Source organism: Mixophyes fleayi, chromosome 4 (genome assembly GCF_038048845.1).
Source record: "Mixophyes fleayi isolate aMixFle1 chromosome 4, aMixFle1.hap1, whole genome shotgun sequence".
Classification (NCBI taxonomy): Eukaryota; Metazoa; Chordata; class Amphibia; order Anura; family Limnodynastidae; genus Mixophyes; species Mixophyes fleayi.
The window spans coordinates 171,747,648-171,758,667 of record NC_134405.1 but is presented as its reverse complement, the minus strand read 5'-3'; the positions used below and the strand labels follow the sequence as shown (position 1 = coordinate 171,758,667).

At 37.7% G+C, this 11,020-nt stretch overlaps 1 long non-coding RNA gene across 1 annotated transcript; it reads left to right on the top strand.

The window, feature by feature from the left end:
• The first annotated feature begins 4,506 nt into the window (after positions 1–4,506).
• LOC142152331 (uncharacterized) lies at positions 4,507–10,441 on the top strand. The gene is made up of 2 exons (XR_012691324.1): positions 4,507–6,430; positions 7,143–10,441. It is a non-coding gene; the product is annotated as an uncharacterized LOC142152331 (long non-coding RNA).
• Positions 10,442–11,020: the final 579 nt, after the last annotated feature.

The following is an 11,020-nucleotide window of genomic DNA, read 5'->3' as shown; positions in this document are numbered from 1 at the left end:
GTCTGAGGAGATGAGGACAACATCCCCACCTCCTGTTTGCAACATAAGACGCAGTAGGGGTTCTATCCACGAAAGGGAGGGCTGAGAGTGCCCCAACCCCCTCCCCCCAGAGCTTTCTTGTGTGAGAAAGGGACATGTTTTGAGGATGTTACACACGTGGCATGACTTGGAGATTGCTTGAATGTGAGGAATAAAGGAGTTTGGGTGACACTGAGACTGCAAACTTGACAAGTAGTTAGAATAATGGTGCAACTGACTATTAAAGATATATTAATTAGAGGTTTGGAAGATGATGACAATAATCGGTTCACTATGTTTAAGGCTTTTAGGCTTTGAGACATCCATGAGCAGATGACTAAAATAGTTTAGATCTTTGCTATTACAGAGTGAGTGATTTCAGAGTTTGAGAGCAAACCTTGGTGTCATCTGTGTACAAGTGATCCTGGAGGATTGATTGATTTTATTCTATTGTACTTGTACTTCATTTTAACCATTAATGATTAAATTAGTACATTTATACTAAGCTATGGAGGCACTTCAATGCTGCTTGGCCTATCTGGCATCTCAAGTGCATTCACAACCTCTATCTAAATACATAACTGGTACTATATTTATCCTCAGAGTGAATAGGTGTCTGAAGACCTCAATTCAGATAAACCTGCAATTGACTAATGTATGGATGGTGATGGTATTGAGCACTTATCAATGTAAACAATAGTACACTATTTTGTGCTCTCTTTTTTATACATTGTTATTAGGTTTGATCATTTAAAGAGTGTGGATCCTATTTAATAGCAGCACAAATTGATCACTAGTTTATTTATGGTGTTTACTAATATGTTCTGATATTTCTATGTTCAAATGCACTTAGAATTATTCTATTTATATTTTGAGGTCATTTTGTACTTTAGTACTATCGCTTTTATTTCTCTCCTCAAGTGACTTTTACACTATTATGTTTCGTCAATGCTTATTTACTTACACCACTGTAGTTTGCATGTTTTTCTTTTTTTTTACCTTTACATCAAACAGCAACATAGCCTCTTTGCTTCAATATCTCAGTGTAAGCTATTGAAATTGGCAAGAAGAAAATTTAGCTTTCAATTGATTCCTTGCTGAATTCTTCAATAGACAAAAGGGGAAGTCCATCTTTAAATAATGTATGTAATAAAGCTATTATTTGCCTAAGAATTAACCTGTGTAGGTGCTTCTAGGAATCCCTTTAACTGTTTTCTGTCTGTATGTTTTCAAAATATAATACTGTTAAGAAGTGCTCAAAAATGTAGAAATAATACGAAATTAAATCGAATTTCATCAGTTCGAGTGTCTTGAACATGGTTGTGACATTTGTAGAGCGCATTTGCAATTCACAGTTCATGTTCGAAGATTGCGGTTTATGTTCGCTGTTCATGTTAAAAATGTTAAAAACATTTAGATAGTTAAAATTGTTGTCTGTTCAAGCTTAAATTGCTTAATTTTATAGTATTTCAATTTCTTCTTAATTTGGAAAGCAAATATTGCTGTGGTCACATTTCGCATATCGGCGGCCCCATTAGAAAAGAGTTAAAATGTATTCATTTAAGCTTGAATGTATTCAAGCCAGTTCAACCATGTGTGAATTAGATCACCCATGTGTGAACCAGCTTGTTCATGTTGGAATAGACTCGAACATGGTCAAACGCAGAAGTGTGTACAATGATTGGAGCAGAATATAGCATCTATCAATAATAAATTGCATAACCATAGATCTAAACAAAAATCTGTCTCTCCCTTGTGCCATCATCACCAAGTTGTCAGTAGCCTGGTTGGATATGCTAGTATTTGATTCCTTACTATATAGAGCTAAAAGTTACAGAAAAGGTAACAGAGAATGAAGTTAGAAGAAAATACCAAGACTGCATAGCAGGTTTGTGTTACCCAGAGTAACTAAATTAAACAGGATTGCATAACATTATCATGTTGAATTTGCAAATATAAATGTTTGGATTTAGATTTAACGAAAGCAATGTGTTTGAAAGTAGACATGTCCTTTAAGTTCATGGAGCTGGATCCTCCAAATTATTCTCTCTGATCTCCTCTCTTGGTATTTCCCAATGGACAAAATCTTCTACTCATCGTGATGGCCACTGTCTTGATCTTGTTTTCTCCAGAGTTTGTTCTGTTTCTGATTTCTTTAACACTTCTTCACCTCTCACAGACAATCAACTGATCATCTGCAAGCTCACGTCCATAAATGTAACCTCTGTGTACTCTATCAAGCCTCCTCATGCCAGCAGTAATTTCAGTTCTATTAATTTTCACCAGATTTCCCCCTCTCTGCAACAACTTCTCTCCCCAATTTGAAAATTCACCTGTTCTGGCAGTAGTACATCTTAATCACACCTTAGCAACAGTTATTGATCAAGTGCTTCCAGATAGTCTTTCTTCTCAGTGTCAATCATGATCTCAGCTGTGGTACACTGAAAAAATTAGCTGCTTTCAAATACTCTCCAACAAAATAGAATGACATTGGCAAAAGTCTTGAATTTCTACTGACTCCATCATCATCATCACCATTTATTTATATAGCGCCACTGATTCCGCAGCGCTGTACAGAGAACTCATTCCCATCAGTCCCTGCCCCATTGGAGTTTACAGTCTAAATTCCCTAACATACACACTCACACAGACAGAGAGAGAGAGACTAGGGTCAATTTTGTTAGGAGACAATTAACCTACCATTATGTTTTTGGAGTGTGGAAGGAAACCAGAGGACTCGGAGTAAACCCACGCAAACACGGGGAGAACATACAAACTCCACACAGATAAGGCCATGGTTGGGAATTGAACTCATGACCCCAGTGCTGTGGGGCAGAAGTGCTAACCACTTAGCCACCGTGCTGCTCATAAAATATGCTGCTATTTACCATTGCTTTCTGTAAAAGGGTGATAGTCTATGGGTATGGGGGAGTTTCTAATCTCCCTAATAGTCTCGCAAATGCATGGATGATCATTTAATAACGTTACTTATGTTAAATATGATTTTTTGTTAAGGCCTCATAAGGCCTTTGTTCAGCCATTTTATTGTAACTTGTATAGAAATATTATTTGCTAGAAGAGATTATTCATTTTTCTGTTAACTTGCAGTTTTGCAATATGTGAGCCTATGGCCTTGAAGTTGAACTAATAGAGAACACCTGAAGAATGTAACCAGTTATGAAAACAATAATGAGCTTCATATCCAGCTGGTAGTATGGGAGCTGTATCCATGGTGTTGCACATAGCATATCTCCAACTCCCCTTGAGATAAGAAATAATAGGCTCATCTGTCCTTAGAAGGGGGAGAAAAGTAAACACCTCAAGAATACGTGAGAAAGTTAATCAGTAGCGCTTCTCATAAACTAGTGGTATAAACTATTGTATGCATATGACGTAGGATTCATTTATTCAGTAGCCTATAAAAACCTGTATCTTTGTATCAATAAACTAGAGAATATTCCTTGTATACAGAACTTGGTCTGTGTCAATTCTCTCCAGCTGATTGAAGCGCTTCCAGATATACTTGACACCACAGGCAGACTTGGGTCAGAATTTTAGATTTAACAACTTGGAGGTCGCCACAGAGATTCGCTGTCCAGCAGGCTACAAGACAGACAACGGAGGTTTCCCAGCACATTGAACCCCAACATCCGCGGTCAGTAGATTTCTACTCGTTGGTCTTCCTAGTCTGGGTCACCTCATGTCTGTCTGAGGCACCTGACACGCGAATTTGTGAGTCTCAAGTATCATCTGATTAATATAGTACAGTATTAACCCAATTTGTTTACTGTAATTGTATTGTTGATTAGATTTTTGAAAGATGATTGAATTTTGAGTGCATGTGTTTGTACCTATGTATGATGTATAAAGCATAAAAGTCACATAAGACATTGATCAAAGAAGCATGTAATGGAATAGAGGGATTTAGAGAGTTATTGTTTTGAACATTGAGTGAACATTTTAGACACCATCCCCAGAGGTATATCAAAGAAGGGAGATTCTGTAATCTGCCCAAATTATGTAAGAGAGATTTCCAAAAGACCTTCGTCCCAGATACTGTCAAAGAAGCTATTTAGCACGGACATCCAGTACAAGGAGTCCACAGAACGGGACGTCCAGTGCAAGGACAACCCACAGAAACTAGATAAGAGTCCCGATTTGGACTCAACAGAATACTGTCAATACGAGTAATATAGATAGTAAACAAATGACAGCAGCTCCCTCATAGATATGATGCACAAAGACTTAAGGAAATGGGGGAGTAGAAGGTCTGCAGGGAATTTTTCAAGAAAGCGGGGATAGCCAAAGATATGTGTGGATGGAGAAACAAAGGTGTTGCAAGTGGTAATGTGACAAGAACAAAGGGGTATTGAGATCAAACCCCAAGAGATTGTTTGAGGTGGCACAGGAAAGTTAAGAGATCTGAAAAGTCGAAATATATGTGGATATGCTAAATGCATCGGAAGCTGAATAATGAATCAAGTAGGTTGTATATTATAAATGTATGTTTGATCCTGTGCAGCTGAATAAGTGAAATGTGCCCCTCCCTTATTCTGTGTAAATGATTTCAGTGTGTTGAGATAAGAAGCACACTGTTTTTTGTTTTTGACAATGTATGTAAAATTGAAAAAAATGTGTCCGGAGTGCTGATTGATGATAACATGTTGAAGCTAACTTGTATTTAGTGTAATGCTGGGACTTGTAGTTCCACAGCAGTAGGCTGGAAGATGTCAGTTAAGTTTTCTTTCTCTGTATGTGAGTTTTGTCTCCGTCTTACTGCGTGTGAGAGAGATCCGTGATAATTGACATTGTTTGTTCTCTGTCTTAGTGCTCTATAAGGGAGATGTTTGATTTACTTTAAATCACAATGTTTGTCTGTCTTGTCCGTTTTTTTACAAGAGACATGTTTCAAGGTTGAAAAAGTTGTACATTCATTGCTTAATGATAAGCTTTTAAAAAGATACAAAAGAAGTTTTAAAATGTTTGGTCCGATTGCACGGACAAGATTGTAAATAATGTACATTATCCCTATAAGTACTAGTGTCAGAACAAAGCTGGCTGGGATCCAACAAGCCGTTTCTGTATTTGAACAAAATAATTTTGTTTCTGAAGTTCAGAAATATAGCTTTCTCTTTAATGAAGTTGAGAATTGTGGGAGTGAGCTTACATGCTGTTTTTATCTGTGTTAAAATGGCGCTGATGAATGTTCTCAGAAATCAGGAGGGTTTGTTATGCCTTTAAAGAAATGTTACGAGATAAAATGTCGTCTGTGAGCGAGACTTAAGTGAATATATTTTTACTTTGAACACGAAAATCACAGAATCTAGAAATATGTGTGAATATTTGGTCACGGGAGAGAGATTTTGTTGAGAAAATGTTGAATGATTTACAGACACAATGTATTGTGTCTAACGAGAGTACTCTGATTTATGAGACAGTGCTGCTTTTAAAATGGTTGAATACTTGGAACCAAGATTCCAGATTGAATGTTTCTAAACCCGGAAATTTAATTAGTGTCATTTAAAAGGGCTGTACTAAGAGATGATAAGAAAGGAGTGGCTTTGAACACTCGCCCAGGTCTCGTCACTTTGACATTCTCTATTTGTGAAATTAGGGACTGCCCCTTTGAGGAAATCAAGGCATGGAACGCATAGCGTCACAGTTAAGCTTTTAGCAGCTGTTCACTGGTTACCTGATAACAGTATACACGCATGTTACAGTTACAGTAATTCCTAGTAAATAAATGTTAATCTCTATGCAAAAGTTTTTTTTTATTCACAGGTCTCCAGCTGCAAAGACCCATTAGGCAATCCAGATTGCATTGATTTAACTTCCAATGCACCATCTTTGCACCACAACAAACATAAGTATAAACTAATGAAGGATTTAAATAACGTAAACTCTTCTGAGTAATGATTACCTTGTTTTGGAAGAGATATTAGAGTTTATGTGCTATTCGCATAGCAAATGCATGAACTAGGTGGTTTTTCTGTATGTGCAGAAAGCAAAAGGTTTTTATTTGTATCCTCATTACAGTTTTGAGTAAATCAGTGTTTGTAAAGACATTTACTGCCCTTATTTACTGTGCTATAATTGTCATATACTGTAAATAATTCTTTTTATTGTGGGTATGGTAATGCATTGATGGGAATTCTATATTTTTACAGAAATGAAAAAGATTTAAGACTTTAAGAGCAATTGTATGTGCTCCTGCATTAGCACTTCTGGATCATAGCAAGCCATTTATACTCTCCTCTGAGCAGAACCAAATGTTTAACCAATTTTAAGCTGAAATAACTTCAGCGCCAGCACTGGCTTTGCCAGATTATGACAAGCCTTTCACATTATTTTGTTATGAAGTCAGTGCACATGTACAAGGAGTACTGACACAAATACATGGTCGCAAGCTAAGGTCACTTGCATACTACTCTGCTTTAGTGCTTGAAAAGAGTATAGATATTGTGCTAGGACACCCAGTTACCTTAACGGTATCGTACGTTGTGACAGAAACCAAGCACAAGCAAAACATTTGTTACCGGCCAGATTTACTAAGTATGAAGATATACAGCACAAAGGACATTCCCTCCTATTGTGAAATGAGTGACATATAACACTTGCCGAGCGCACTGTGTATTTTCTTCCTCCCTTTCCTTTTTTATTAGAAGAAAAAAAAAAAAAAAGGAAGCACAAGAGGCCCCAGAGCCTCTCATGTTCACAGATATATGTTAAGACCTTCAGACAAGGGGAATCTGAGTAAACTGTATTTTAAGTTTTTTAAAGGTCCAAGGGAGACCAGAGAGGGGAGTTCATTGATATTAGCAGGAGGAATATAGATTGCACGTTATTTTCCTTTGCTGTGCGCTGTAGATGTGTACTAGACTAGAAAGGAAAGCCAAGTTTGGAAGAACCAGACTCAGGCCCATAGTAATGTATAGATCATTATACATAATTAGAAAATTCTAATATGAAAGTTTAACCCAACCAAATAAAGAAAAGAGCAACCCATGACTACAGGGGTTTACACCCAATGCAGGAATGTGTTTGTGAGTATTGTGGCCCAACACATTATTATATACACTAATAGAACTGATGATGTGGCTTATTAACAGGTTATTTAAGCTAAGTGTTTCTCTTCCAGAAGAATTAAAGTTACCACATCTGTCTTAACCGTTGTACTGTACACTCCATCTAATGAGTGTAAACTTTGTGGAACTCAGAAACCAAGAACCTTTTCCTTGGATTCCACATGCTCCTTACTGAAGCCTATCCTAATGAAGTAGCACTGCTTACTCCCAGTAACGTTACACTTAAGCAATGCACAATGTTGAATCCTGCTGCCTTATTGCAGCAAGTTTCAAAAGATGGGAGAAGTACCTGTATATATTGGGGTTACCCTAGGGATTTGGGGGAATTCCATTCCAGCTTGAACAGAAAGAAAGGAAAAAAAAAAAAAAATGCAAACAAAATTTTTCTGAACATGATTGCATAGAACTAATGAAACAAGAATCTCTGGTTTTATCTCACATTAAAGATAAACCATTACCAGATGCAGACATCACTCTTTTTGTAGATGGTTCACACTATTACATAAATCCTGTCCCTTATACAGGGTGTGCTGTAACCACACACACAGAAATAGTGATTCAACAGACTCTACCGAGTCACATCAGCAAAAGAAGCTGAACTAAAGGCCCTGACACTTGCATGCATATATGCAAAAGGACAAAGAGTAAATATTTACACTGATTCAAGTTATGCATTTGTAATTGCGCATGATTATGGCCCTGTATGGAAAAGTAGGGACCTTATGGGTTCAGCAAGCAAACCAGTCAATATGATGAACATACCAGGGCACTGTTCACTGCATTCCAGCTGTCCTCCAAACAGTGATGAAGGTGAAGACACACACAGAGATACTACCCCCGAAGCTAAGTGAAATAGACCAGGCCGCACGAGAAGCCGCCATAGCCCCAGTACCCCAAGGGGAGTCTATTTACATGGTGACCCCCTGACCCCTGTTTGACCAGAGCACACTCCAACTTATGGAAAGACAAGCAACAGAAAATAAGAAAAAGACTTGGGCAATACATGGAGCACTAGAAGTGCAAGGAGTGGTGTAAAGGTCAGCGTTTGTGTCTGCCAAAAGTAGTTTATCCCATTATGGCCAATATAGCACACGAGAAAGTGCATCTGGGAAAAGATGCTATGGTTGTACTCACTAGCAGCTTATGGATAGTACCAGGGTTCGCCCAAGCAGCACAGTCGTTAGTGGCAGAATGCCTAGTCTGTGCACAAAGTAACCCGAGTAAGTCTGTCCTATGGAAAAGCACACCCCAGACATAATATCCCTATAAGAGGATACAGATAGACTTTATAACTTCCCAAATGCTCGGGCTTTGAGAATGTGCTTGTCTGTGTCAACTTCTTTAGTCACTGGCTGGAGACATGGCTGTATAGAAAAGCAAATGCTAAAGCATTAGCCAAGAAAATTGCGAATGAGGTAATCTGATGATATGGTGTACCAGAGGTCATTGTAAGTGACAGAGGGATACACTTTACGGGGCAAGGATTCCAGAAACTATCACACCCCCTACAGATCCCAAAGTTCAGGATGTATGGAGCGCCTTAATGGTACACTGAAATTGAAAATGCAGAAAATAATGGCTGAAACAGGTCTGCCATGGATCTCATGTTTACCTGCACTCAGAAAAAAATACTGCTAGGAAAGACACAGGTTTAACACCATATGAGATATTGTTTGGCACAGCAAACAGAACAGGCTGTTATTTTCCATAGCAACTACACCATGTATATAGTGATTTGTTGAATTATGTTGCCTTATTATAGAAACAACTAACTGAAATACATGGTCAAATATTCTCCTCCATTGCAAACCCTAATTTTGATACAGGTACCCATAAACTGCACCCTGGGGGGCTGGGTGGTCGTGAGAAAGCACATCAGGAGAAGTCTTGAACCCAGATACAAGGGTCCTTATCAAGTCCTGTTGACGACTCCCATGGCAGTGAAAGTACAGGAAAGAGACACCTGGATTCACGCATAACACTGCAAAGTCTTCAAATCAGGGGAGTTTTGTTCTGATAAATAGAAATGACTGTCTCATTGTATTGATATGTCTTGCCAGAATAATTGTGACTGAAGTAGGGATTAAGGCCTCCCTAACCCAGTATGAAACAGACAGTTAAGTGACATATTGCCTATGCCACTGTGAGAAACATATGGGAAGGAGTGCTCAACAATTTGCACTCATAGTAGAGTAAACTCTGAAAATGTCTTTGTGCAGATGCATAACCTCATTGGTAAAGTTGTCAGTAATGATTCATGTTGGATATTGGAAATATTGGCATTAGTAGCAAATGGTTTAGCAATCCTGTTGATCGTATAGGTGATAATGAAACTAAATATATGGCTGATTAAGAAGTTACTGACACTTGATTGTTGTCTCTCCAAAAAGGGAACCACTGAAAATCCCGAACCTCTGATGATCACAGAAATTACTTCTGAAACCTGACCAGACTATGAGTGTCATGAATTATTTGGACTAGCAAAGCCAAAGAACTGCAGAGTTTGCAACAAGAAACTACTAAAGATTGAACAAAGGACATGCAAGGCCTGCAGAACTACTATAGACTCATTAACTACCTACTAAGAAACCATCTTTTAAGAAACCATCTTCTAAGAAACCATCTTTTCTAGACATGGACATTTGCCAAAATGCATCTCCTCATAAATCAAGTTAGGACAGGGAGGATCACAGGCTTATTAGTGGGGGATGAGTTGACAGATTCCTAAGGGGACCAACTCTATGCATGTGGCCTCCTACATGTGTATAAGTACCTGCTTATTAAGAATGTGGTTCTATAGATAGGATTAGGTAGGTAGGAGGAGAAAGGGTCGAAAATTGAATAAAAGATGGGAAATGTTAAATATGATTTTTTGTTAAGGCCTCATAAGGCCTTTGTTCAGCCATTTTATTGTAACTTGTATAGAAATATTATTTGCTAGAAGAGATTATTCATTTTTCTGTTAACTTGCAGTTTTGCAATATGTGAGCCTATGGCCTTGAAGTTGAACTAATAGAGAACACCTGAAGAATGTAACCAGTTATGAAAACAATAATGAGCTTCATATCCAGCTGGTAGTATGGGAGCTGTATCCATGGTGTTGCACATAGCATATCTCCAACTCCCCTTGAGATAAGAAATAATAGGCTCATCTGTCCTTAGAAGGGGGAGAAAAGTAAACACCTCAAGAATACGTGAGAAAGTTAATCAGTAGCGCTTCTCATAAACTAGTGGTATAAACTATTGTATGCATATGACGTAGGATTCATTTATTCAGTAGCCTATAAAAACCTGTATCTTTGTATCAATAAACTAGAGAATATTCCTTGTATACAGAACTTGGTCTGTGTCAATTCTCTCCAGCTGATTGAAGCGCTTCCAGATATACTTGACACCACAGGCAGACTTGGGTCAGAATTTTAGATTTAACACTTATGACTATTACCATCAACCAACTCCTCGTAAAGACAATTCAGATTTAACCTAAGAAATATAAATCTTATTTTCCCTTAAATCCACAGGACCAATATTCATAAAATAACTTATGTTTATCTCTTCAAGAAAAACGGCACGCAAGATGTAGCTTCATTTAAAACATGTTGTATTATTAATTAACATTGTAACTGTAAAACTTATGTATATATTATAAAGCAGTAGACAATGTAACAGTATTTTATACAGGCTCAACAGATTTTGTCTACTCTTCTAACATAGAATAGATTTTCATATAATACATTACATTCACCATCTGTTTTATAAATATACAAGTCATTGTGTGTGTGTTTTCACAAACTATATGTAGTGTATCAGATAGTGTATGACTATAGGTGTATGAGGTTCACCTATTGCCTAAAGGTGTGTGACTATTGTGTGTGTGGGGATGGGAGAGAAAGAGGAGGAGGGACACAGGCTAGAAA